The sequence below is a fragment of the Hippoglossus hippoglossus genome, chromosome 3 (genome assembly GCF_009819705.1).
Source record: "Hippoglossus hippoglossus isolate fHipHip1 chromosome 3, fHipHip1.pri, whole genome shotgun sequence".
NCBI lineage: Eukaryota > Metazoa > Chordata > Actinopteri > Pleuronectiformes > Pleuronectidae > Hippoglossus > Hippoglossus hippoglossus.
The window spans coordinates 23974968-24002924 of record NC_047153.1 but is presented as its reverse complement, the minus strand read 5'-3'; the positions used below and the strand labels follow the sequence as shown (position 1 = coordinate 24002924).

General features: G+C 40.7%; 1 protein-coding gene and 1 long non-coding RNA gene across 2 annotated transcripts in view; one reads left to right on the top strand and one right to left on the bottom strand.

Annotated features, from left to right (window-relative positions):
• Window positions 1-856, bottom strand: part of LOC117757294 — a 37849-nt gene extending 36993 nt beyond the window's left edge. Inside the window, exon 1 of the long non-coding RNA XR_004613079.1 lies at window positions 712-856. This is a non-coding gene — a long non-coding RNA (uncharacterized LOC117757294). The remainder of the gene's footprint in view (window positions 1-711) is intronic.
• The window catches only part of LOC117757288 (carbohydrate sulfotransferase 8-like), a 173382-nt gene that overhangs the window by 82048 nt on the left and 63377 nt on the right, over window positions 1-27957 (top strand). The window lies entirely within an intron of this gene.

Here is a 27957-nt window from a genome sequence, read left to right as displayed (position 1 = left end):
TCAAAGATTGTGATAGCTACTAAGCGGAAAACATGTTACCCCAACAGAAGTTTATCAGTGATCGCACTGCTCATACAGCGGTCCGACCCGATAAATCCGATCACAAGTGGACAGCGCTATCGTCGTCTGTTCACACCTGGCGTTAAAATGGGTCCTGAATGTATCTCCTGTGGCCACTTGTGATTGGATTTCACCTCTCTGCTCCATATGCAAATAAACACTTATGCCATTTGTGGTCGTGATCACCAAATAATGTTGTTTTTTACCAAGTCTGAGTTTACAGGTGTGTCTGATGACAATGTGTGTGTCTCGGCATTATTGAGAGAAAGAGAGTGAGAGAAGTAAGGAGGGACTTAAATGAATGAATGTGCAGCTATAAGAAAAGCAATAATCTCTGTGTGTGACCACGAGTAAATCGACTGACGAGCGTAAAAATATATGTTTGTTTCATTGTGAAACTGCAGCGGCCACAGAGAAAAGACTGTGGACTCAGGATGTATGGAGGAAGCATTTCGGTACGTTCACACCTGTACGCTGGCCCCTCATGATCGGATCACTCAGGATGGATGTTTATACCCAGTCTGAAGGGGTTTCAATAGATTGAACTGTTATTTTGTAATTGGCTGTACAGTGCATCACATCATGTGAGTGGCAGATAAGGGATCATTTCCTAATAACAAGTGTGAAGTGCTCTAATTAAAAGGATCCTACCTGTGGCCATTAGGGCTCCATGTTGCTGATACCATAGCTCTGGTGAGTGGGCTGTAAAATGGCAAGACGGATGACACAGCAGAATCCAGTCTGCTGCTCACATCCTGACTGCATTATCCAGTCTGCCCTCCCACACACAGGGAAGAGTGAGGAAACCAGCAGGGCAGATGGGACCAGAATCTGACTCATTATAATAGGCCTTGGATTTGCCAGTTGGCGTTTAGCCTGTGAAGTGAGGCAGAAAATAACACCTTCTAAATAATGAAATAAGCCTTCATTTAATGAAAGATTCAGGCTCCATGTCCGTTTACAAAGTCTGAAGGCCTTGGATGAGGATTATGAATCTATGGCAGAGGTTTGCCACATGGCAGAGAGTGCTGTTGTGTAGTATGAATATTACTCGCTCTTTCTCTCTCTCCCTCTGTCTTTCCCTTTAGTCATACGTCTCTGACTCTTGTCCTCCAGCACGAGCAGATTGTTTTAATTTGCTGCATAAAATAGGAAACTATTTATTGCTGACACATTAGAAGGCAGCTAACAATAGAGGATTAGCAATGTACATGTAAGACACAACGTAACAGGCCCCTCACATATGTAACAGATGGAACATATTGTGTTGTGGCAGATTAAACATCCTGTAGGCAAGACAAGTATAGATTCAAAGCCAAAGATGGGCATTCATCTGGAGATGACTGGTAAATAAGATTTACACTGTGAGCACTGTGGGGGTTGAAAACCCATCAAGCCATAACTTATCATGTTCCTCTAATTAGCCTTTCCTGCAGTGCATATACCAGTGTCTTCACCAGCAGTCAAAAATTAAACCTCATTGATATTCTGCCATTACATGAACCACTTGCATAATTTTTCATAGGAATAATGTGACTTAACAACAAAAGACATCAAATCCTAGCAGTGCAGCCTGCGAGGGTTTCATGTTATTACTAATAAACATTCCCCTAAATAACATTTCACAGGCATAATGGGATATAACAATCAAAGACACTGCTCTGCAGCCGCAGAACCTCAACGGCTCCGTGTCAAAGCGTTGCAAACTCTGAGCTGCTACTTTGAAGTACCACCTCAGGCAGAGGTAACTACTTATAGCTACTGGAGAGTGTAACCTCATATGAAGTAGTCAGGTGTTGTCTGTCCTAAAATGATTTCTAGATTGTACTTGTAGTATCTGTCGTGTGTGGGAGTACAAAGTGGCTTAACGTACATTTCTCCATAAATGTATGTATCTACCAACGTATTCCACAAATGTCTGTCTTCTTTCTGTCTGTCTGGGGCGACGCGTATCTCCCGAACCGCTAATCTTATCGGCTTCACACTTAATGTGTATTTTTAATGGTCCAAGGAAGTGCATTGTTGTATTTTGTTTCATTTTGACTCGCACTCTGCAGCAGTGGCAGTGACAACGGCGATCATTACATTACAACGGTGCATTCACAGCAACGGGCGAGTTCAAATCAACGGGTGTTCGGAGGCTCTGAGCAGCAAGTCGAGCTTCACTGAACTTTGAATAAACGGTTGAACAGCTCTTTGTGCAGCAGCTGTGGTGCAGCTTCAGGGTCCTGAGTCCAGAGTCCAGCAGTCGGTATCTATTTGCCTCGGCTTAATTCCTGAATGTCACTTTCACGCTTTTAGAAAATAAGCAACAAACAGGATGACGGACCAGGCAAACAGCCTATTCAGAACAGATATGTTTAGAAGGGGCACTAGTTTATTCAATTGGTTAATTAGTTAATTTCATTATTGCACTTTTGCCAGGTGCTCCAGCATTATACACTACACCCTAACATCCTGTTTCAAGAGGAAGTTAGGTTTTGTTTCAGGAGACTTCTGAGGTCTAATGCCCTCTTCCTCCAGACTCAGTGTCATGTAACAGTCAACCAATTGTTATGTTGCGTTTGATTACATGTAATGGTATTTAAACAAGTCTGTGCTTTTCTGTAGAAATTTTGCCATTTGAAGAAAGGGTGAGACCTGGTGCTCTTGGAAGTAGAAAGGCTGTCAGAGCAGTGTAGGAGGGCACGCCACACAGCTCCTCTGTCGACAGGTTAGATGATTGGTCTCACAGCAGAGGACTGTGGAAGACAAGCAAGCCAAACAAAGTAGACAGCTGCTGGCTAGTCTGTCAAGGGAGCGAAACTGCTTTTCAAGGCAGAGGGCTCCATGAGATTAAATCTCAGAGCCTCGAGTTGTTACATGATGCAATACGGACAGCACTGTGGCCAGCCGTGATATTACTGCTAATAGTGATAGCTCTGGATTTCCTGCTACTGACCTTGTAACTGTTTTTGAATGAGTGGAAGATGGTTGGTCCTCTTGATCGTCCTGTGCTCGTGCTCTTTTGGTCTCTACTTGTATGTGAGTGTATACGTTTGTGTACTCATACTTTAATTTTAACTTTTTGCATGGACTTGGGTAAGCTATTTTTCTGCTGAGCATTGCTCCTTTAATTTTGGACTCTGTGGACTGAGTGAAGGACTCATTATGTTAATTTGCTGAACGTGGGAAAATGAATTGACATCTAGATAACGAACAGTTTCTGTATTTTAATGCTATTGAAGTCATTGAGCTATTTTTCTGCTGTTATTCTTGTCGTGGTTAATGAAGCTGTCCCATCCATTGTAGAGTTTCACTTACTTAAATATGGCCAAATCAAAACTCTGACTGGGATCCTGTCATAAAGATAATACATCCATCCATCCATTATCTAAACTGTTTATCCTTTGAGGGTTTTTAGGGAGCGGGAGCCAATCACAGCTGACATTGAGGCAGCTTACACCCTGGACATGTTGCCAACGTATTGTAGGGTCAACATACAGGAACAAATATTCACACATTCACACATACAGCCATTTTTCACACATTTTAGAGTTTCCAATGTCTTTAGACTTTGGTAAGAAGCCTGGAATACCCAGAGAAAAACCAAGACCATTCACTGCACAGAGAGCTGGCATTCGAACCAGGAGTCCTCTTGCTGTAGTGACACGTTAACCACTGCAACACCATGCCGCTGAAGGTTAAACATTGCAAAAGTCTCTACCTATTAAAAGGCATATTAATAATTGATTGGTTCTAAAACACCTATAAAAAAAAATTTATTAATAGAATTATATCAAGGGATATTTCTAAAATCACTAAAGACGAATCAATACAAATGCAGTATAATTGTAAAACTATACTGTTTTGTTTCTTATATTAATCAAATCTACATTCACCACATGCAGATGCAAACACACAGCTTGCACTCATTCTCCTCCAGATATTTATTTAATATTATCAAAGGCCCCTCTTTCAATGAATACTAAATGATAGCATCCTGATGTCTCATAATATTGTTTCCAAAATAACAGCGTATTAGTTTGTCACACAGCTGAAATGAGGATTTCGAACAAAGCAGGGAAATCATTATCTGAAATAAGAGGCTCTTTGACAGGATCCCGTCCTCCATTGAGGTCAGATGTCTCGAGTCTGAGGCGCTCCACTCTGATTGGATTATTCTGCTATTCAAGCAGAAGTACTGCTTGGCACACAAATGTAAAGTGAGAAAATTCAATGTGTAAGCCCAGATGAGATGCTAATAGGAAAGAAGAATTGCCCACAGAAAAATAAATATTCAGAAGGGAAGGGAACGTATAGAAGACATTTAAAAACTGACACTCAGGCTGATGCCTAATGCCATCTCGGCTCTGCTGCAGTTAGAGCAGGATGAGATTCTGAGTGAGATAATCACACAGTACAATCAGCTTTTATGTAGGCAATCATAACAGTAATCATCACTTCCTAGTAAAACAATTCCAGTGTTGGCATGCTTGTAGCTCGCCAGAATGGCTGCCCTGAACCACGTCCAACTAGTGCACGTCCAGCTTCTTTGGGGAGTCTCCCCTCCATCTCTTTTGTCTCACTACCACAATAACAGAAACCGATCAAAACTGTTCCTTCTGCACAAACCATAGATCCAGTCTCCTCCCTAGCACCCCGCAGTGGCCACCTTTAATTACCCCATGTTGGCAAAGCCATATTCACTGGGAGAAAAGCTGTTCCTCTCACTAAATTAGCCTGTCAATCACAACATTTCCCTCTGCTGCTGATTAATGGCGAGAAGTGATTTTATCATTGTGCCATACGTGGAATGCAATTCATTGCCCTGATCTCCAGGATTCAGCTGAAAGCATGTCCTGCCTCACTATTTGTGGCTGTCCGCACGCAGAGGAGCATGCACACGGTAATGGAGCTTGTTAGTATGCTAATGTGAATATCAGTTTAGCACACGCCTTCTATTTCCAAGCAACACGTGCTGAGACAAGCAAGTATCCCCGCTAGGTTGACATGCATCATGGGAGAGGCATACCAGGAAGGTAGGTCATTAATCAAGTCACCCACAACTAACAAGAAAGACTTATTTTTCCTTCTCAATTATCACATATGAGCCCGGGGATTCACAGCTGGTTACATATGCAGCAGCCCTGAGGTGAAGTCATACAATGCAGCTTTGAATACATTGATCAGGCTGCACTTATTCAGGCATTGAAACTTTCTCACTGATGATTTATGATGCAGCGCCCGTAATATTTATTGTATGCATTTATCTTTTAATCAGTGCAATAGAGGAGTTTCTCAGTAGGTAAGCTGTCAAGGTTTAGCCTTCATTTTCAAACACATTTTTACAAATTGGAAAACATGCATTTACAAATTGTGTTTATGATTTATTGAATCAAATGTCAGTTCTTCTACCATTAATTTAGTGAGGAAATCATTTTCCCAATCACTTAATCAAGTGCTGCACAAATGGATGGATTTGCAGATTTATAACTTGAGGAGAAATGTTTTTTCATACGTTCTTGAGCTGTCGGAACGGCTGTTTTGATTATGCTCCATTTACGTCAATGGAAGTTATATTATCCTGGGCAGCCCTGTACTTTGCACAAGTTGCACTGACACCACATTGCCCTTGCACTGTATCATCCAGTGTTGTTGTAAGCAACAACACTTTATCTAGTGAACCAAGGTTTCAGATACTGTTGGAGACAGGCTTTAAATAGCTGCTGCTGCCTTTTATCCTTGTGTTTCTAACTTTATCTTCGCAGCTGTATGATGTTGTTTGAGTGAGAGCTCACAAGTGATGATTTGAAAAAACATGAGCAGAGAAATGCTCCATGGTAAACTGCTGCAAGAAGCCCCCAGGAGAAATCCTGTGTTATAGAGAGGGGGAGTATAGTGTCAGTCTTATAGGGTGCTGGAAAATCCTGACCATTTGTAGCTCATATAATCTGGTTTCCCTGCAGGATGGACCACAATATGTTATTTTGACTTGATAACATTCGCTCAGCTTTAGGAATAAATAATGTTATATGTCCCTTTATACATATATAAATGCTGTATAGTCTGTTTATGGACATAGGCAACTACATTGGCCAGGCATCAGATCTAATGCTGACATGTCTTGTGTTACAGATCATGTGGGTATGTAAACCCTAGACACTCTGCCAGGGGATCTGTGGGAAGTTTTTAAATTCATCCATTAAAATCGTCATGATAGTATTCAGTGTTGACATGATGAAAATATTTGAATACATGTCTAATATCTTTCTAAGACATTTTATTTTGTTTGTTTTTTTCAGCTAAGTAACTAAAGAGAGGTGATATTATTCCAAGGGACGTTCATGAGGGGGGTCCCCAGAATATTTGCTATCTTCTAGATCTATAGGGTCCTTAGCTGAGAAAAATTGAGAGCCCCTGACCTATCACTGCTATATGGTGGCTCCTACATTATAACCCTTCTCACTGACACTTCTGAGCGGTGTCTCAGGTTGAAGCTCAGTGTCCTCCCATCTCTCCCTCAGATACATCCAGTCTCCTCTGCTGTTTGTCCAGATTTAGATTTTCTTGTTGTAAAGGTTGTCAAGGTGGAAACAAATGTAACTGATTTTGTCTACAAATAGTATTTGTCATTATTATTACAGTTCGCCTGCTACAGTCCGGATTTACTACTCACACTGTGGGAAAAGACAAGTGTTCGGAATTGTAATAACCACATGCTTTAGAAATAAAAAATGTTTGTTTTATTACTTCATGAATCATTCATTGCTAATATGCTGTGCAAACATCCGCCCGTAGCCCTCTGAGCTCTGAAAGTCTCCTCTGCAAGCCCGTCAGCAGTGAGGGAGTTTCTATGGTGACAGGGACTCTCCTATGTTCACATGTCCACCTGGACCCGTGCACAATAGACAGGGCTTTTGCAAAATTGAGATTTGTATACAAACTGTCACTGGACATTTTGGTAATACATTTTAGATGTACTTGTGTATTACAGAGACAGGCTGGGAAATGCCACATGTCTGAAACATTCTCATCTTTAATATTGTGGTATAGTTGTGGTCCAGTTCCAGACTCATCTCATTTATGCAGGGGGCATTTCTTTCATAACTCACACTACCTTGATTTGACTTCAAGGAGACATATCATTCCCATATTCAGGTTAATCATTTCATATTTGTCTATTACTGAAAAAGGTTTACATGCTCTCATATTCAGAAGCGTCACTTTCCTAATACTATCCATTGCTGCAGCTCCTGAGGCCCCACTCAGTCTGCTCTGATTGGCCAGCTTGGCTAGTGATTGGTCAACCGCATCCTTCGTTAGCTGCATTCGTAGACAGATTGCGTCACAGTGGCACGACTAGACTGTCCTAATTCGAAGGCTTCTCCAAATGTGGCCGACAAATGTGCCCTTCCACCCCAGAGCAACGGAGGCTCCACCGGGTGGATCCTTCCCGACCCAAGATGTCCCATGATTCATTGCACTTCAGTGACAAACTGTTTTTCAAAGACGTAATGGCACAAAAAGTGAGGTAGTACTCAACCAAACAGCTAATGGTACACATGTTAAAAAATATTTTCAAAAATGTTTATAAACCGAAGAACATTTTCGTCCATAGCTTTGCTGCTACTTTGTTAGGGGGCGTGCCAGGCTATCCGCTAGGTGTGTGTACTATGCAAATGTAGGGCATTGCCATGTCACATGACATCACATGTGTGTGGAAGTAGCTCCAAGAGCAGTGTTTTCTGTGGGAGAGAGGAGGCTCCCTTTGCTGCACCTTTTAACTGTTCAGACATTATACATATCCAAAAACTCTTAACACACCAGAGGAAAGAAAAACTTTAAAAAAGCCTAGTGTAATGATAAATGATTGACACAACTGGACGTAGATGATTGAAATGTTGTAATGGAAAAATATAGTCTGGCAACTGTTGGAAATCATGTATTTATGCCTGTTTTTATGCATAATGCAAACAGTGAAAAACTTCAAAACAGCCTGCGTTGTGCAGGCTAAATCTTACATTCGCACAGAGAGAACAGGGGCAAGTGTTTGTAGTGGAATAAAAGTGACTCATTATTAACGGAAATGTGTAAATGTCGGGAAAACATGCAAAATGAAATAGATCTGTTTTGTTGCTAGGGTATCACACCCTGGAGTTATGGACTCGAACTGACAGTGCTTCTTTTGAACACCAAAGACAGGAAAGACATTTTAAGCATGGTTAGATTACTGTGATTCATTTTCTGTGGTAGTTCATAATTCACAGGCGTATCATTTGTGAACATATGAATATTTTCAATTTGGTCCGTCTGCACAGGTTTGCATGTTGACCTGATGCGCTTGGTATCAGGTTGAGTCTTACCATGAATGTAAGACGCACAAAATATCAACATGATTTCCTGAATCTCTCTTTGTAGTCCAGAACTGCTTGTTCAACATAACTCAGTTTCAGGCAAACGTCCTCTTGGTCTGCTGGACCTTATTGCGCCTCTTGACACTTACAACACGTCTCAATGTTGCTGACTGATTACATACTGGTTTGTAAATCTGTCCTGGTTCTGTTTTCAAATTTAAATCCTTTGTATTACTGCCAGTGCACGATTTTCAGCATTGGACTCAATTTGGTGATCATGATCAAAATGATGATGATGTACCAAAATGTACCAAGATCCTCCAAATGCATCAACACATAGGAGCTACAAGACACATTCACTGATACTGTGAGATTTTCTTAATGCAGTTTTATAAGCTTCGACCAGGAGATTTTGCAGAACAACAACTGCAGCCGAATACAGAACATGCAGCCATGCCACCGCACACAGAACCCATATCAGTGGATCCGATTTAGTTTCTTCAGTGAGAGATGCAAGTGGGAGGACCATGAGGGAAATCACATCAAATTATAGTTTCATCTCCAGACTAATAGCAGTGTATGTTCAGATATTGGTTCTATTACCATCATGGAATTGCAGATTGTGATCTCTTGTGAATTAAGTGTCAGCAGCTATTACTTCTTATTTAATTTGCATGTCGAATAACTCAGGAGCCGCCCCCACCCCCTCCCCCCACCCCACCCTCTCTCATTTACCAGTCTATTACTGTAACATCTATTGAGTGGATTGACATCCATCTCCAGTCCACATGCCTGCGTGCGCTCTGTCCCACTGTAATGCAGTGGTGTCTTCATGAAAGATTCTCAGTGAGCAGTAATGAGGAGCCTTTTGTACTGTAACAAAGTATTTTATGAACAAGAACAGTGACGCACCTGAAAAAATAATGATTTCATGGCATTCCTGTGATGAACCAGCCGTCAGTGCTGAAGATGTTATCTGTGGATGAGATAATGAAGGCAGCTCTTGCTTTTTACATTCTGTGGGAAACGTGCAGTATGGAGCGTCCATGTCTGTGCATGTTTTGCTGTGTATTTATTTTCAATGAGTTGTGGGTCATGTTTGAAGCTATGTGCAATCAAAAGAAAAAAGGGCTGTCCATGTTCTCTGTAAACCTGCAAACCGATTCCCTGCTGCTTTTTTACGATGATAAAATGAGGCCTCTGAAAGGAGCAGTGCGAGAACATGACGGTGATACATTTATTATCAAACAGGGTTTAGCACTGGGTGGAATAAACATGAAGCACATTACCTCATGATGAAGATGTTGGAGCGACTGTCCATGAATACTGAAGGCCTTTTTTTTTTTCCTGAACAGGGGCTTTGAGCGCTGGCCCGCGATTAAGTTGTAAATCGCGAGGAGGCAGCATGTGTGCAACTGCCTCGAGCATAATAACCTGTTGTTTCGGGGGTCAGGGAAAACTAATTACACAAACTCCACTCCTGTATCGCTACCCACTCTTTTTCAATTCTGCTCAGGAGTAAAAATTACGTGTCCGTTTTTTTCTTATTTGTTAACTTCCAAAATGTTGGGCAGGGTGCCATCTGGAGAGAAATTACGTGGGGATAAGTGTCAAGTGTAATTCATCGCAGCATGTCGGTGGGTGTGAGAGGAGTGCTGGGAGAGGGAGTTGATTCATCAAACTCCAAATGATGTGCCTTTTTTTCGCAGCAAAATGCCAGAACAGTTTTGTAATGTGCCTCATTCCAGCCGCCCTTGGGACGCTTGAAGGTTTTTCTGAAAATCATGTCATATTTTCCGCCAGAGTTCAATCCACTAGCCTCACATGTGGAAATACAGCCTGTATACATGTAAGCCGTGATATGCACCATTAGTTCAATGCCGCCACAGCAGCAATGATGCCAGGACGTTTGTCTCACTGCCACAAGTAATAGACCTCAACGTCATTATCCAGCTTCACTATTTAAAAAGTCCCCTGAGTTGGGACTCTATGCTACACAGATACCCCCCATGCCACAGAGCTTATATAAGGCTTGAATCAACTAGGAGATACACATGAATGGTGCCTGCAGAGTCAACAAAGGTTTTTACAACTACTGCTTGGAGCCCCATTAAAATAACGCTGTGAACTGGGCTATAACTCACACTCCTGGAACATCTCTGCATTGACCCATTGCTGCTTTGATTGGGCCTTTCTGTCAGAAAGGCCCGCTGTCAACGTAAAGGAGGTTTATGAGCCGCAGCCAGGAGCGTTGTATTTATTTTACGACGGGCATTTCAAAAGAGAAAAGAAAAAAAAGAGGAAAACACAAGCAATGTCATTAATTCCACCACATGGCTGTGAAATCTATTCTTGTTTGTCCGCTGTGGTCATATTTCTGCTGAATCTCTCTTTGTAGTCCAGAACTGCTTGTTTAATGCAACTCAATTAATTCCCCCGAACATCCTCATGGTCTGCTGGACCTTATTGCACCTCTGGACCCTTACAACACGCCAACATTTAATTATGCTGACTGATTTGCTGCGTATAAAGTAAATACATCTTTTTCCGGCTCTGTTTTGAAAGTTGAATCTCATGTGTTACTGCCAACTCATAGGTATCAAGTTCGTTTTGTATCTGTATATTTAATTATTTCTCCATACTGCCTCTTGTGAAGTGCAGCCTGCCAGTCTGTTGGAAATTCTTTCTTAGATGTTGCTATAAAAATTCAAGCCATGAAGCTACACTATACCTTCCTGGCCCAAAATGAAAGCACAGATTATATGATGACTGCTCACTAGAATGTTTTTCTTTATTCCTTCCTTTATAGTTACTTTCATTTTTACAGGCTTATTTGGTCTGCTGCAAAAGCTGTCAGCGCGTCTGACATGATGCTTTATTAATGACTACATTCATGCAGTGTGTCCCGAGACAAAACTGGATAATATTCTCCATGAGCCATGTCGAAGATTAACTCCAGCTGCAAATCTCCACATGACCTGATTATACTGGTTTTATTTCCAATAAATACTGATTATATTGAATCAGAATAGGTGTGTTGTCAAAACAACAAACGTCAGGCCCACAGCGCAGCATGGTGACAGTGTCCTGTAGATAAACTAGTGGCTTAATTAAGATCTATGTAAAGTGCAGTGACGCACAGGAAGAGCTGGTAGATCAGTCATCCTGAGGTGATGCTGTCTTATTCCCTCGAATCAACAAAGGCTTGATTCAGGGCCAGAATAGATCTCAAGGTTTCACTGGGTGTCACCACTGTGACGACAGAGCAAGTACCAACCTTGGATGTGCGAAAGCCTAATCTTTATCTGTGGAAGGCTACAGACCATGGATTATTTATTTATAAAAAAAAATGTATTTGTCAGTTGTGTTTTACCTCTGTTATTTATCCACAGAAGAACGACAAAACATGCATAACCCACTCTTACACCCCTTTGCAGAGTAAGTTTACAATCCTGACACAGTCCTCTGATTTTCACTGCTGGCAGCTGCCCAGTAAAAGCCACAGGTATTATTAACCATTGTGTGTAATGATGGGCGACATGACATCTCTTAAAAAGGTGAAGCTAAAAAATTGTCATCGCCCCCTGGTGGCTAGCTTCAGTATACGTCACAGTCCCATCTCCGCATGTTAGTAGATGGCACATGTTTAGGTGGCTCTTATCCTACGTTCAACTTGTATGTATGTACACCAGTAAGATTGGTTTTGATTTGATGCTATAAATATGGAGTGAAACATTGACAGCTGAGACTGACGTGCGATTGGTCATGTGTGTGTGTCGACAGGTTCTGAATCCTCCGGCTGTACACCGATGAATTACTGCGGAGGCTCTTGCTCCAAATGAGATTGAAAGCGCAAAATGGCGACACCCGTACCCATGATATTTCGGCTTCATTGTTGTACAGGGAAAGGAAGTGTCCATACATCATCCATCTGTATTTACAGTCTATAACCTTTGGCCTTTATTTACTTGTGTATTCAGAATTTACTGAGCACGACATGAAAATCTCATTCAAGTAATTTGCATCATAAACATCCACCAACAATTGTGTTAGATCTGCCAATTTAAATGAATTGTTTTTGTCTATTGAGCCCAAATTCACCGGATGTGATCTGCTGATCTAATCACTTTCCGGCTCTGTGACACCTTGCCTTACCGAGGTGTCAATACGTGCCTTATCCGGACAGAAAATCTAGATTGGATTTTCCTGTTAATGCAGATTCATAACAGTGTGTGTCGAACTGCATCTATATTAAGTTCACGTTCTTAACATGTGTTAACAGTGCATAAATTTAAATTGATTTTAAATTATTCAGAATAGATCGACTATCTCCCAGTAATTGCGATAGAACATAATGATTTCCATCTTTTTTTATAATGATATTCAGTTTTTGCCAAGCCCTGTGCGTTACAGGCATCTAATGTATAATCACACAAGTTTCTTACATAGTAAAACTAAGACATTAGAGGCCTGGCAGTTAAATTAAAGTACATTAGGCAGATTTATTGTTCTCTATAAGAAGGCTTATTTGAAGCAAACATCCATTTTACATTTCCAATGAGTCATTGTCGATTAAATTCGATGTGTTGAAGATGGAAGAGAGAATTATTAAGCTGAGCGCGTATGTGAATTAATTAAAGTCCTACTTTTTTAATTCACTATAAATGTCAAGCTCTGTGTGTGGCAGGATATTGAAATCAATCAGACTTCAATATAACGGGATCCTCCTCCTGTGACAAGGATCAACACTTCTGCATCACGTGTCGGCTGCTCGTGCACGCGGAGGAGGATCGAAGGCTCAGACTGTCTGTCCTCTGATCTTTAGCTGCGTTTCCATGTGTTCGACACAGTATTTAAAATCATTCTTTATCATTCTTAAGAACAGCGAATCACCACTGGAAAACTGGATTTGTTGTGGTTGCTTAACAGTGCTGATAGCAATATATTTCCTTTAGCATCCTGACACATCCGACAGACATTCACTGGTGTGAAAGTGACAGCTAATCCCTGGTTTTATATGTCCCTTCGTGGCAGCTTTATGGCCTCTATGGTACAGAGAGGGCTTCACTAAGGAAAAGAAACTCATGAATTCACCACCAAACCTTTTGTTTCATGTTTTTCTTTTGTGAACATAACTTTAAATAACAGTCTTGTCATTCTGCAGCAGTAGAATTTATTGCATTGCAGATGAGGAAATCCTTTGAAATTTTATCAGCATTAAAAAAAATGCAGTGCAGCATCAAATATGACCACATCACAATGCAATTCATGGGCTAATGAGCTATATGTAGAGTTTATCGCACAGCCTACTGCTTAAAAGTGCGTCCAAAGGTTGAATTCAAACGTTAAGGCTGTGATGATGTGAGCACTGAGCAGTGTCAGCATTTACAGATAAGGCTCCTTGCAATAACCAGACACAGAGAAGAAAAATATAACGTTAAGTTTTTTTCTTAAGCTAATAGAAATGAACAGGGACTGGCTGCTTTAAGTTGGAGCTAAACATTTTATCTGGCCCTGGTGTTTCCGCAGGCAATTTGTATTAAAGATACATGATTCGCTCTCGGCTCCCCCTACAGGTGGGATGTGTAATTTACTCTCGTAAATACAAATTGCGGCCTGAGCCTCCACATGCACAAAGCTGTACACACAAGCATTTTTTTTGGCGGAGAAGACACTGGAAACCTCAGCAGCCAAAGAACCATGACTGAAAAGGTTTTTAAGGCCGTAAACGTTTGTATATTCACTGCACTCAAGTCAGGAGTAGAACAGCTAGCAAGCTAACACAGCAAGTAGCCGACGCAGTTATCGATGTCCGAGAATGATGTGCATCAAATCCCATCGAATTGTTTGGCTAACTTGCTAAACCTCTATAGAAATTAGTTCATCTGGCTTCTGATGATGAAGTAGTGACAGCCCAACGTCAAGCAGAACAGCTCAAGACAAAGCAAACAAGCAAAAGCTATGATGTAATAGTCCAATAAACAATGGGTCTGCATCTGTCCTGCATCCTTTAGCCGTTTTTAGCTCTCAGGTGAAATACGCTCAGATTTTCAATCTAGTTCGGTTTCTAGCTCTGTCACTCCCCCTTTTCCTTTTTCTGTTTTCCCCCGACAATGTCCCTTTCAGTTTCTTTGTTGATATCCACACTGACAATAACACTACTTGTCTCTGATAGCTACCTGCTAGCTCAGTGTTACCTTCCTAAGGGCCAGTATCTCAGCTCTGAACCGTAGTTGGGACCTCACTGGTATATCGTCACACATTGGCTTACGTCACACTCCAACAACCAGAGCCTGTAACATCAGGCTCTGGTTGTTGGAGTGTGACGTTTGCCATAAAGCAGGTCATAATGTTCCAGCACGGTGAACCAGACTTACATAGTGCAGTTCAAGGTGTAAAAGGATTTTGAAGCTGTTATTTTAAGGTGCAAAAACCGCTTTAAACAGCTACAATCAAGATTAGGAGAGAGATGTTTGATTTTGTTTATGATTTTATTATGCGCAGAGTAAGTACAACTATGAATACATAAAAACTGACTTACATTCATAGTGCTGTATCAGCAGTAACAGTGACAGTATGACTGTAATGTTTACACGCTAATGACAAACTACGCTGCCGTTTCATCTTCTCTGCCTCTGGCCAAATCGTTATCAGATGGACCAGTTGCAAAGTTTCAGGTAGTAATCATAAACCAATTTATATTTTAATGAGCATGACATTAGATGGAAGCGTTGAAAAGGTCATGTTCAGAGGCAGGAAAGGAGAGTTTTGAGTCCTGGTAAAGGAGGTCGAAAACCAGCTGACTATGATTTGAGGTAATTGGCAGGGCGTTCTGCTCGAGTGCACGTAGTCCGTTCAGTCACCGTGCAGCTTCAATTCTAAAAGCAGCAAAAAAATCTAAAATCATGTTTATTACTTTTGCTTGCAGAAAGTGAGTGCAATCGTCCTCAACTGGATGGGTTTAGTCTCTCACAAGATATGACACACGGTAATATAACACCTAATTATTTTTGCTGAATGATCTCGAGCCTGGCAACAATCACATAATGAGCTGCACTTCCGCCCTTCCCAGCTGAATTGTTAGGCTTCTCTGCAGTTACAGTGTACAGTAAGGGATGTGATTCACGGACCGAAAATGTGCAGCACTGGAAACAATATTACCAGAAGCTACAGTGTGAACTTGAGAATGTGCCATGTAGCCGTACCAGCTTGAGTGTAGGAGGATATGGTGTCACGCAGCATCATTAATAAAGTAAAAAAGTGCATAAAACTACTTTCTACTACTTGATAAAAAAAAACAATACACATTATTTACCAAATTAAAAAGTCAGAGTACAAAACAAATTTTTTTTTTTCTTAGAGATGGTTTCTGTCATTTTAGGTAGTTCTAATCACTCTGATGTATGTGGATTCACAGCTGATTCACTGATTGACAGCTGAGACTGACTTATGATTGGTCGAATCTGTGTATTGGGGGGGGGGGGGGGCCTTGTTTTATCCCCGATCTCTATTTACTGCGCAGACTCCACATGCATAAGAGTGCAGTGCTCATATCCAGGAGATTTTAGACCCATAGTCTATCTTTATACAGTCTATGATTGACCCAGTTAAAACACAGCATTTCAAACTTAGGGTGAACAGAGCCACTGCACCACTGTGTGGTTTGAGACAAACAATGAGGTTTTTTTTATATTACACCATTCTAGTTGACCCACAAAGTTAAATTCTGAACATGTAAATGGACAAAATATGAACACTTACACTACGTTACATTAATAATGTATATACTAAGGTAATGGCCTAGATATTGACCTTATTACATAGATCAGGAGTAAACCATCCACTTTAAATAGTGTCTGTCTTTTTCCTGCTCTAAGTTACACTCTTTCAGTCGCGGCTGGCCACCTTTGCAATTTTAGTACTTTTGAATGTGTACGATGTGGTGGCATTTAGCAGTGAGGCTGAATATCCAACTGACACCAGTCACCTCCCCCTCTCCTTACGAGCAGGAAAGGGAGAAGGATAAGCTCTGGTGGCCTTCAGGTGATGTCAAAACTTTAAAGATCCTCTTTAGAGCCAGTGTTTGCATTGTTTGTTCTCGGCTGCGGGAAAACCATGGCAGTGCATGACGGCTCCTTGAGAGGAGTTGTTCCCATTGTAGATATGAAAGGCTAATTCTAAGTTAACAAAAACACAATCATTCTTAGGTTCACATGATTACACAGTAATTAAGTAATATAAGTAACAGGATTAGTTGATTTCAATGTTGTGTTCCTGAAACCTGGCAAACTGTCATAGTGAGACACAAAGCAAATGGCAGTTTGCCAGGTACTGCATACCGAAACTTGGCTAATTTGTTGTCTCCGAATGAAACTCTTGAACTCATGGATGATGTGGTGTTTGAATGGTTAAGTAATGAGAACAAGATTGCTGGGCAAACATATAGAAATATAGAAATACCCAAAGAAAATCTTTCTATGACTAAAATGAAAATATATTATCAGAATTTAACTCTTGAAAAAATTGAGGTGCGAAGTCTTGAATACCGCAATTATGCAGTCATACAAAGTCTTCCTGTGTGTCTGTCTGTATCAAGGACCACGACTTCATCACATTTTAAAGTTCATTACATGAAACCTTTATGCTCCCTCAGCCAATTTCACTGTGCCAGACTAATTGTGTTGAGCATAAACCGCAACTGAGTTTGCCTGGATTAATTAACGTTGCACTGTCTCCAGTGCCTGAGAGACATACAGAATAAGTTCAAATGAGTTAGTAGCGATACACTGATTGTGTGTGTGTGTGTGTGTGTGTGTGTGTGTGTGTGTGTGTGTGTGTGTGTGTGTGTGTGTGTGCGTGTCCCTTTTAAACAATGGCAGTAGGAACGATCTCAGATTGGTGGGGTTGATCTTTTTTTTCTTGAGCAACACTAGAAGCAGCAATTTCACTGTCAGTCAATATTTTGTGAAAGAGCAATTGTGTCAGGGAACGATCAATGGCAGCTTCAGCCTTGCTGCCCTTACCTTGTTAAACCAGGATATCACGTCACTATTCAGCATAAAAAACATGTGGATTTTCGGATCTCAGTAATTTTAGAGCATGATCCTTCTGTTACTACTGAATATATTACACCAGGCTATGATGCTAATGTCCTGCGTCTACAGGTGGGAATCTGCTGTGCACCATAGCATTTGCAATTTGATCATCACTTTTATTCAAATGCCTCAGAATAAGATTACTGGATACTATTCTGCCATATAGGTTCCATTTCAATTGAGTCCCCTGCTCTGTGATCGACAGCTTATCTGACACCATCAGAATTGCCATTCCCATATCTGCTGCCTCCCCCCTCCAGTTCAGAGCAATCATTAATAAGTATTTGCAAATCGTATTTGAGCCAGCTCTGATCTGTTTATATAACACAGGAAAGCCATTACTACAATTCATTTATCTATAAAATCAAATATTCAAGACAAACCCCATTAATTGGGTGGAATTATAAAAGATAGATGGTCTGCTTTACTTCATTACCAATTAAATAGATGATTATATCTGCCAGCACTGCTGCCATACCATTATTTACAGTGGAAAAGCCTGGTGAGTCAATGTCAATTATTCTCATTACAATTTCCATCAGAAATAAAATCCTTAAATACAGTATCATGTAGTTTGAATGGAGTTGGGGAAATCAAAGCAAATATAATATAAAAAAACTACTCTCTTTTACAGGAGTTAACAACATTTCAATATTTGTTTCTATAACCTGTTTGTTTTCGATCATTTCTCAGTTTTGTGTGATGACATCACATGCAGAAAAAGTAGTGACAAACTACCAGTAGGTTGTGATACACTTCTTGATTTTTGTCTAACATTGACATTTGACCTTGGGATAACAGTATTTAAACATGATGCTTATAAACACATACAGCAGGTTGTTAAAGGCAGCTAATGAGCTCTAATGAGAAACAGCACCCAAGGTTCTCCGGCACTGTTATTTTAATATAAGATGACAGTGTTTTTGCCTGCAAACATTCCTAATATAGTTTTTACCCTTCGGCTGTTCTTGTTGTTGCTGAGAGCTTACCCGGAATACCCTCGCCAAAACTTTGTGATAGTTCAAATTCAAAGATAAGAATAGAAGAAATGAATTATTGAAACATCTATAGTCATCTGCATATCTTTTCAGGGACAGATATGTATGTGTAAGAGGTTACTGCAACCACCACTAGTGATTTTAATAATTTAAGCAGGCCAGGCCATATTAAATGTAGATTAATTGCCAAGGTGAAAACTTAATTCAATAAAATATCCTTTCCCTAATGTTTTATTTAATACCGCTGTATAATTAATTAAATCAGCAGCAATTTATTATGAAGTAGCAATACAGACTGTTGAGACTAAATGGGATAATGACATTAAAACTGTGCTAAAACAATGGCAGGAGCAAATTTGTTTCTTATTGAACTGATTGTATTCAGTCTACTCTTTGGTTTCATCACCCGCATGGACTAGAATCGACAATTGGACAAACTAAATTGACTCTTCAACTATTTTGTCTCACCTCATCTAACAATTCAACTCCTCCTCACTGTTCGCACATTGATTTTGGTCCAGTTGTACACTCAGGGTGGAGGAAGCTTGGGGCCAAGGGACAAGGGGCAGTCCTCTCTGAGGCCCCCGTGGCTGATTGCTGTGAGGAAGGGCAGAAAGACGGAGGCTGATAGAAGTCCTGAGGGCATTGTTGGTGCATTAATTACAAAGTTGTGAAGAAAGAGAAAGAAAAGGAGTCTGCAGGAATTGTCCTGAATGGTACCTTGAGATTTCTCTGATTTACGATGAGCAAGTTTACATTGCTCCTCTGCTTCTGCTGCGTCCAGCTGCCTGACACGGAGGGGAACTGTGGACTGTATTTCCTGTGCACTGTGTCCTCAATGCATTTTTCTTGTTCTTCTGAAAGTTGTCTGTCTCGAGTCGCACATAGAGATCTAGACATACACACACTAGGACACATACAAAGAGGGACTCGCATGCACAAACAAGAAACGTGTGGACAGAAGAATGCAATAAAGCATTAAGTGATGCACTGCACAGAATTCCACATTGTGCTATTTGTGATATTAAGGTATACAATGTAGGTGTACAACAGCAAAACTCTTATTTGTATCAAAACAATTATCCTCATGTTGTTTTTTTTCCATGGTCTTAAAAAGTCTAAAAAAGCTCAAATTTAATCATCTGAAGTTTTGGCCTTAAAAAGTCTTAAATATATTGAAATATTACATACTAGGTCTTGAATACTTTTAGGTAGTTCTGATGTGAACATTCATTAAATGCCTCTTCTGTTACACTTAAAATATATTTCTTTTATTTCAAGAGAAATGCTTTGGCGTAGTGCTTGATGCATAGTTTGTAATGTCTCTGTTTTGTAGATCTTGATACTTGATACTCTCTTTGAGGGTTATTCTCTTCCGGGCTACTTCAATTTTTAATTATGGGGAATTAAGACTCTAATATTCCCTCATATCTGTCGAACTTGACATTGGTCTTAAATTTCTATTGTTTTGGTCTTTAAAAATGATATTAGAAGTTTTAAATTGAAAGCGGCAGAAACCAAAGCCAGAATGTGAACATAATAAACAAAAATAAAAGTACTTACACACTTAATACTTTGTAAATATTTGGTTACAAGACAATTTAAATGTATTTGTAAGGAAAATAAGTTACTATCTACAAATGAACACAAGCTCCACAAACCTAATCTTAGCACAAGGCTGTGAACAGGTGGGGACTTTCTGCCTGGCTCTGTCCACTAAAGCTCACTAAATAACACCAGAGGCACTGCAAAGTAGACTTTGACATTTTCTGACAGAGTCGAAGTTGCTGTTTCCCCATTTACAGTCTTTGTGCAAAACTGAGCTAACGTCTGCTGGCTCCAGCTACAGACATGAGAGTTATGGAAACGTTCTCATTAAATTCTGAGCAGGAAAACAAAACAGCTCATTTCCTAATCTGCCTTTCCTGATAGATCTCTTTAAATGCCTTGACCTCCCCTGTTATCCACTTTACATATTTCTCTTATAAACAAATTATATGTAAGCATCTGCTGCTATTAATCTCTTCAAGTGTTTACCAGGTCAGTATGTGTAATGCATAACGTGCTTATATCTGATATGCAAAGTGGTGAGTGGATTATGTGACTAACTATGATTTCCTCTTTGTTCCCCTTCCCTGTCTCTCTTTCTGTGCTGCCATTCATCTGTTTACGCTTCAATCTGACAGGTAAGAACAACCTCTATTCCTACTCTCGCTTTCAACTCAACATAATAGAGATAAGCAGTAGTCGGTAACAAGGTAGCTACGGAAGCATTTAAAAAGGCTCACGTTATGAGCATGGCACCTAATTAAACCACCTAAACTCGTGTTTTGAATATTTTCCCAGGCAGCAACAAGGGCATCACTTGAAAGCAATGAAGGAACTAAGTTGGCCAAGTGTACATTACCGAAGTCCTTAAGATTTCCTTATCATTTCTTCCCTGGGTTAAATAATTCAAGTGACGCTCTCTCTTCGCTTAAGAACCCTATGATTTAGGATCCTAGGCAGTTGTCACTTGCAGATGTAAAACCGGCATCAAACTGAATACTGATTTCAAAAGAAAAGAAAAGAAATATAAAGCAGATTTCGGATGAGTTCCACAAGGTTGCTTGTTCACAGAGAAAGCGCATAATAGATATGCAAAGTACATCCCTATGCACAGTGCAGCATGGCAGAAAACATTTCAGCGGCGCTTGCATACTTGCATTTGTTTGAAGATATCAAGGCTATTGTTTCTCCCCTAGAGGAATTTGGCTTGCTGGATGAGGACATTTTTGTGAATTGTTTTCTGTTTTGAAGTGGCTGCACAAGACGTGTAATGAATCTGTTTATGAGCAGCTACAGCTACATAAAAGTAATCTCAGAAAATGGATATTGTTGATAGGAATTTAAAGAATGCTTAGAAACCGTCGGCTGAAGGCTCTTTATGTGAGGTAAATCTTTCAGTCTTGTGGAATCAAACCAGAGGAACGTGAGACCAAATGCTTTGCAGGGTTTATTCGTCAGGAGTCGCTGAGTGTTCACGTCTTTGGTAGAGTCTGGCACGATGAGAGTCAGTTGTTGTTTTTTTCTCTATTGATTGTATTGTGCTAAATTTGTATTGAGTATAATCGGATCCACTTTGCGTCTGCAAGTCTGCAGCCGTCACGACCTGGAATCCCTTGCGTTTTGCACTTTTCAAGCTCAGCCTAACAGACTGAAGGAATCTTCGGTAGGGGTGCGACAAGGAAGGCCAGATATTGATGAACTTTACCACATCCTCGGAGGGTTTGAACCGAGACGGAAGTCCCTGAACTCAGCTTTGAAAATACTGTTTGCTCTGCATTGAATTTCTGATCACATCCAATGTGTGAAAACTATATTTCTTCTCTTGGACCCCAACCTAAGGCAATTGCTTAATAGGATTAATGACATATGTCGTGGTGTTAATGATGATATAACCAGTCCTCGTGCCACTTTAACATCTAGGTAAAAAGCTGGCTTGGATATTAGAGCAAAGGGGGAGGAGGGGGAGAGTGAGAATCACTGGGGAGATAAACTGCGCTCCTCCTCCATCACTGATGTTTAATTAATTAAGACACACAGTTCCTCCAGGGGGCGAATTTCCGGAGTCAGCACTGCTTTACACACCCATACCCATCAACACCACCCTGTATTACACCTGCACTGCCCTGTACACCCAGCTCACATCATTACACCCAATAACATCTTGCTTTACCAGCAGACTTGTCAGCAGCGGGTTCTTCCAGCTGCAGATGATTTACTCACTGTGCTGGAAAACTAAACTATATTGACGTTCGAATGCTAAGAAGAAGTGTCGTCCCATAGTGAAATAACACTTTACTTTCCAAAAAAACAAAAACAGTCTTTGAAATGACGTAGAAAATGTATATGTAACATGAATTGTCTTGCACATAGCAGCTGCAACGGCAATTCCGTGGGTGGTGGTTTACTTTGTACTTCGTACACCATCACACTGTGGAGGATGAAAACAGCAGTATTTAGATCAGAAGATTATCAAACTCCACAGGGACAGGCCCTCCTCCTATCTGTGTCCAGTCACAGTGACGTTCCTTTTGAATTCCCCCTCAACCCGTTTCTTCTCACCCCCACTCACGGCTTGTTTATTGCATTCATAGCACTGTCTTTGATTTTCACAAGGCAGCGACATGCCACATCAGCTGCCAGTGTATTGTCGAGAGAACTCTGTCACATGAGAGGCGTCTGGCTTGTTTGTTGCCCCTGATCTGCCGAGACAGGCGGCCTCGTGGTCCGCCTGCTTGGCTCCCATCTCATACTCCCAACTACAGCAGTCCTCCCACATAAATTGAGCCCCATACCATGAGCTACTCACTACACCACGCTGCCTCACAGTCTGTGGAGATTTAGCAGGGTCAGCCTCCTACGGCTCAGAGCCACACAGTCAGACCTGAATATAATCCCACTCCTACACGCCCCAGCTCATTGATGAACCAAGCTTGGTACAGTGATTCAGTCCTGCTGGTAGGTGTGTGTGTGTGTGTTGTCCTGGGCATGCACACACACACACAAACACACACATGAACATACCATTCTTGTTCTGATGTCTTTAGAAGTACAAGTGCACACACACACACACACACACACACGTAAGCACACACGTAAGCACACACGTAAGCACACATGTAAATACACACACAGACAGTGAATGAGGACATTCATTGGCATGTATTTCCTCGCCCCATACCCTAACCTCAACCACCACAAATAAATTCTAAGACTAAGCTAAACCTAATTCTAACCTTAACCCTATAAGCCTTAAGCCAAGTCTTAAGCCTCAAACAGCCCTTCTAAACAGTAAATACAGCCACAATCTCAATTTTCCTAATGTCCTCACTTTGTAAGATCAATGCTCAAAATGGTCATCACAAAGATATAAGTACATGTGCAAACACACACACTCACACACGGCCTTGTGCATCCATTTGTGGACATGAATGGGGCAGAGTTCAGACCCCTGATATGGAACTGAATGGAAGTAGAGTGTCTCTTTGTGCTGAAGGATCGATGGCTGGTGACAGAGTGTCTTCATAAGGTTTTTAATGAAAGATAATCTTTTGAATTGATTTAGTGTATGTGCCTTTAGGAGAGGTTCTGATGGGAGGATTTGATGAGGACAGACAATAAGATATAGCATTAAACTTGAATGTGCTACAGTATCATTTTTTGTGTGAACAAGCTGGATTTTTTGTCATTGTTGGGGAGGAGGGGTGTTTCTTTAAGTTGTAGCACTGTCTGTACAGAGTATAAAAGAAGCAAGCTTCAGCCGACCCTCAGGTTGATTAACCGAAGCTCACTGATTGATTCTCATTGACTCGCAGAACAATATTTGGACGCTACAATGCCTTCATCAGTGTCAAAATGGACAAGGGGCAAAAGGCAAAGTTATGGAGTAACAATAACAAGATTTCAAATCTATTGGATAATGGATCGAAGGGTTAAAGATGCCTTTTCGAATGTTTATGTGACACACAACCCAACATATCAACACAGATAGAGCTTAAAGCAACTACTTTTCCTCAGGGTACAAGCTTTACAATCATTTGGAAGATATACTGACATTAACAAACTCCTTGAACAAATTTAGGTGTTGAGTAACTTCACTGGCTGTTGTCGAGTTGTCGATAGTCAGTCAATATAAAACTAGCTCCTAACATCTACATTTAAGCACACAACCGCTGAGGTTTCAGATGTATTCGGTCAACCACATTAGCTGAATGTGGATTTGACATGAGTGGACAGTGTGGATACTGGTTTGTACTGAGATGTTGGTTTTGTGTTCGTTGCCTGAGCGATTAATAGGACATGCTTTCTGTGCATAGGCTTTTAGTTCCTATAGGGGCACTCTGCTTCCAGTACCATTAACCCCTCGGATTCAGAGGCCAACAGAATTTAATGCAGCAGTGTCCTGTAGTTACCACTTCTGGCTGAAAAGGCCGCTGTTGCCACTCTTTAAGTTACTCCAAAAAAGGAAAAACTAAAATGACCAACTGATGAAAAAATGATGGAAAGAACCTTTTTCTGGTTTTGCTGACATTTTGTAACCAATTATTGGTTTACTTCTGCAACAGTGATCAACATAGTGAGTTTTCTGTGGTTGCTTCACAATAAAAGCCTCCCAGGGTCTGAAATGTGTTGCACACAGTGGTTTTGCCTATGGTCTTGATATTAGGATAAGGATGCCTCCTTTCTTTTGCTTTTTGTCTCATTCCATATGCTGTCAGGATTTACTCATAAATGTATCCTCGCCTGCACATACTCTATGATGTATGTGCAGTGATCCTTGTGATCAGTGACTGAGTTATTTTGCCGAACTTTTGAACTCATGTCTTCCTGCTTCTCAACTAAAAAGTTTATTTGTTTTCCATCGCGTATCTGGCCCTTTGGCAGACCCTTTCACAAATCTCAGAAATTCAGATGTTTACTCCATCCTTGTAATTATTTGTTTAGAGCCTTGTGGCATTGATTATTTCTCCTGCTCTGCCTCAGCACTGTCCTCCTACAGTGATCAGATAGCTAGAGGATAGACAACCACACAGGCCTTACTCACCAGCCCACTGGCCCATCGTTTTTTATCCACAAAGCAGCCTGATTACCACCTGACCGTGGGCTGCTTCCTCACAATATGGATGGCTCTGATGGAACTGTTGGCTTTGAAGTCACTGAAAATCCCATGCTGTATCATATACCCGATTCCTATTTGCTTTCATTCTTTCTTTCTTTTTCTTTCTTTACTACATCCTCCCTCCATCAAATAATTGTGTTCTTGGATATAGCTTTTAAATTATTATTTCCAGACCTTTAGTCTCATTAAAAAGGAGTCAAGTTTTTTCCATTAAGGAATGTTATCTTGTTTCAGCCAGACCCTTAAAAGTGACTTAATGCTTTTGCTCATTAAAAAAAGAAAAGAAAATTCAATTAATTAGCTGTTTTTTCCTGTCAGCTTCAGTTACACTGATAATGGTATTAGTTTTCCAGAATGAGGGTTGTGGGCTTTGGTTTGCATCTTGAGCAGGCTGCTGTTACAGGTCCAGTGGATGACTGAGACCTTTAAGACCTGCACTATCTGAGGGTCTCTGTTCTTTCTTACACCTGATGACTGACTCTTACGGTCACTGTGTTACATCAAAGGCTGATAACTCCGAGGAGAGAAATCCAATTCTTCAAGACTACTGTACCAGAAGAGCAGCAGGAGACAGAGAGCTACTTGTCAGTGTCTGATTTTAAAAGACATACCTCTGTGTGCTGGTAGAAAACTGAGAAACACAAGACCGTTGGTCTGCAGAGCAAACCTCCTCAGGTTTTATGTTTGCTCATATATCATGCATTATGTACATACAGATCCTGCAGAGAAGACTGTCGGGGAGCAATCAGTCTAATGACTTTAACAAGCTAGGGCTTTGAATGACAACTATAACCGATGAAAGTCAGCAAAATGCAGTTTATTGGCTGCGTTATCTGAAGCCATTGTCAGTAACTAAGCAGCTGGATGAGACCAAATGGAGTGGGTTTCTTGATGGCAGCTGTTTTGATGTCAAGATAGCATTACCCATGTAGAATCCAGAAGACACAGTGCTTGTTTTCTTCTGTTTCAATGGTGGTTGCCTTTCTCCTGACTGCAAGATGTGCAGAGCTACCAGGCAGTAGATAGTAGCACACAGTGGTAAACAGAAAACACAAGCTGTGGATGTTGGTTTCTTTGTCTTTGTCTGTTACTGTTAGTTATGTCTGAGAAGCTTTTTTTCCTTCGACATTTCTCTCTTTCCAAAAGACCACACATCCTTTTTGAAGCAAACCTTTAAAAAAAATTGCTAGCAATATTTCACCACCACAGACATTTACCCTCAATTCCGGAGTATTTTTGAAGTATTTTTCTGGCACATAGTGTTGCTTCATTTTCAGTCAGACATTCAGTCTGTCAGGATAGTCGATATTTTCAAAACGCAGATGTCTGGGTTCGAACTTTGAGATTTGTAAAACAGCAGTCAGAGGGATTGGAAAATGAGAAAATCTTACCAACCGTAAAATATTTTTAAAATATCCTCAAAAGCCTGATTTGGACTGATGTTGAATCTTCATTAGTGATGAGTTTGTAATCCTACAAACACATGTTGTTTTCATGAATCATTGCTAGACATATGAGTGCTTGAAATCACTGCTCTGCTCTGTGACAAAAGGAAAATGCTAAACAACAGTAGGTGTGCCAAATGTTGTATTTTCTGATATAGTATCACTTTCATATTTCATAAAGGCAGCATAAGTAAACAAACCGTTTTAAACCACAGCTGTAGCTAACATCATTTCACAAAACTGGTGCAAAGCTTTAGCAGGGACAAGGGAGTAGTTCTAAGGTAGAATTGGCTCATCACAGCTACTGGCAGGGCAAGGTCACATCCTTTCTGGAGGTATCCTGTATCAAATGTGTTTTGACAAGAGAAAAACATGCCTTCCTTGTACAGGCACTTAAAAGAGTAACCGTTCCAGGGTTTAGTAGGCCACTGCTTCTTTGTGATGATGCAACGCTTAGTAAATACTTTTGCACCCCACAAAACTTTGGTCCTTCCACTGGAACATTTCTTTGACCTGCTTTTGGGCACATGCTCTGTCTTTTCGCACATGGGTGAGACCAGTCATCGGCAGCAGCAGGACAAATGCTGAAGGGCCGTTGGAGTGTCAAGACTAATCCATAATGTTTTCACTGACCCCGTCAAACTCTTCACACCCCAACCCTGATTCCTCCAAATAAAGCATGTCAAGTCCCAACAAACAATCTTAATTTTTTTCCTTAACATATGTCAAATTATGCAAATGTCAAACCTTTAACACCTCAAATGTAAGGTTTTATCCTCAAATGCTCCACAATAGATCAGTGGAGGGATTGGATTTGTATGGGAGACAGAGCCAGTGACATTTCCAGGTGGCTTCACTGATGAAGGAAAGATGCCAAAGCAGAAGGATTTAAAAAACGTATTAAAATCAGTTTTATTTATATGCAAAGTAAAGCTTTAAATTGCCCCAAAAACGCTCACAGATTTTGCTTATAAATTCTTCCGATGTAGTGTTTTTCCCCTAGATGCATTCTCAGGACAATGATGGTTTATCTTTTGACTTAGTCTTGAATTGTCTCCTACGATACTGCCTTTCCTGTATTAGCTTCAGAGAGCTATCTCCAAACCACTGAAGTGCCAGAGAGCTGTAATGGGTGACTTTTTGCAACATTAACTATTTATTGGAATTCTGTGCTGCACATTCAAAATCGCCCCCATGCCATCCATTATCCTTGAGGAGGAACAATGCATGGATGTGAACACAAATTCCAGGAGAGGATGAATTTGAGTCCATTTTTCTACCCTGGCAATTCATTTGTCATCCTCGCTGCCTCAGGAGCGACTGCTACCTCCCAGGTCTCTGATTAAACAGGAGAGAATT